This window comes from Arachis ipaensis, chromosome B10 (assembly GCF_000816755.2).
Source record: "Arachis ipaensis cultivar K30076 chromosome B10, Araip1.1, whole genome shotgun sequence".
NCBI lineage: Eukaryota > Viridiplantae > Streptophyta > Magnoliopsida > Fabales > Fabaceae > Arachis > Arachis ipaensis.
The window spans coordinates 4,139,734-4,141,957 of NC_029794.2; positions in this window are offsets into that span (position 1 = coordinate 4,139,734).

Genomic DNA, 2,224 nt, shown 5'->3' on the forward strand with positions numbered 1-2,224 from the left:
TATGATGAAACTGTTGTAAAATAAAAGATATATATAAAATAAAGATATATAAATAGAAGATTCTAGTATTAAAATAATTAGTTCAATAATAATTTATATATATATAATAATATTATATGTTGTAATGTATATATATATATATATATACAAAGATAGAAAGAAGTATTAAAAATAAAGAGAGAGAGAGAATTGCATATGTTTATTGTTACTATCTCAATATAATAAAGATGATTAATATTGCTATTAATATTATATGTAAAGAGTAATAGAAAAGAGAATTTAGAATACTAATAAAATAAAAGAAGAGAAAGAATTGTAGTAGAAATATAAAGAGAAAAGTATTTGATTGCAACATAAAGAAAGAATTGATTTTATTATTACTTGCTTGTGTATGAAAAGAAAGGGAGAATGGTATTTTTTTGTTCTGTTACATTCACAGAGATTCACCTCCTATTTATAAGCTTATGAAAGGGATATTGTCAACCTTCATTTATTTCATTCTCTTTTGAGAATGTAAACTTTATATAGGAAATGGGCATCCACGTCCCATTCCTATCACAACACTCCCCCTTGGATGACCATTTAGGATTATTGCCTCATTAAAGCCTTACTAAAGAAAACCCTATGGGAAAAACCTTAGTGAAGGAAAAAGAGTACAATATCCTTTGTGATGGGGACTGCCTCATTAAAAACCTTTCAAGAAAAACCATCAGACAGGTATCCGGCATCTGCATAGCCAACTAGTTGTGACTTGGATCCATAGGGATAAAACAATCCCATATCAACTGTCCCATGAAGATATCGAAAGATTTGTTTGATTCCACTCCAATGTCTTCTAGTTGGAGAGGAACTATATCTTGCTAGTAAATTCACAGCAAATGATATATCGGGTCGCGTATTATTAGCAAGATACATTAGCGCTCCAATGGCACTAAGATATGGTACTTCAGGTCCAAGGATATCTTCATTTTCTTCTTTAGGACGGAATTGATCCTTTTTCACATCCAAATATCTTACGATCATTGGGGTACTTAATGGATGTAACTTATCCATATAAAATCTTTTCAAGATCTTTTCTGTGTATGTTGTTTGATGAATAAAGATCCCACTTTTTATATGCTCGATCTGCAGGCCGAGACAAAATTTAGTATTTCCAAGATCTTTCATCTCAAACTCTTCTTTTAGAGTTTTTATAATTGTTGGAATCTCTTCAGGAGTCTCAATGATATTTAAATCATCAACGTACACAGCAATTATAACGAATCCAGATGCAGATTTCTTTATAAAAACACATGGACAGATATCATCATTCTTGAATCCGTTTTTGGCCAGATACTCAGTAAGACGATTATACCACATTCGTCCAGATTGCTTTAGACCATATAAAGATCTTTGCAATTTGACTGAGTATAACCCTTGCGAATATTCATTGGATGGTTTAGATATCTTTAGTCCTTCAGGGACTTTCATATAGATATCTCGATCTAATGAGCCGTATAAGTAGGCTGTTACCACATCCATTAAATGCATATGCAGTTTATGATATGCAGATAGACTGACCAAATAACGCAATGTTATCGCATCCACTACAGGGAATACGTTTCTTCATAATCTATACCGGGCCTTTGTGAAAAACCTTGTGCCACAAGTCGGGCTTTATAGCGCACAACTTTCCATTAGCCATACAATAAGCATCAAAAGCTTGGGAAGTAAATTCACCAGCATTATCAAGACGAATTGCTTTGATTGGATTTTCTGGAAATTGTGCTTTTAATCAAATAATTTGAGCCAATAATCTCGCAAACGCCAGGTTGCGAGAAGATAATAAGCACACATATGACCATCTCGAAGATGCGTCTATTAGGACCATAAAATATCTAAAAGATCCACATGGTGGATGAATAGGTCCACATATATCACCTTGAATCCTTTCCAGGAATTCAGGGGACTCAAATCCAATCTTTACTGGTGATGGCCTTAAAATTAACTTCCCTCGAGAACATGCAGCACAACAAAATTCACTAGTTTTAAGAATCTTCTGATTCTTTAGTGAATGTCCATGAGAGTTTTCAATAATTCTTCTCATCATGGTTGTTCCCGGATGACCCAATCGGTCGTGCCAAGTTATGAATTCATTTGAGCTAATAAACTTCTGGTTTACAGTGGCATGTGATTCAATTGCACTAATCTTGGTATAATACAACCCAGATGAAAGTGAGGGTAA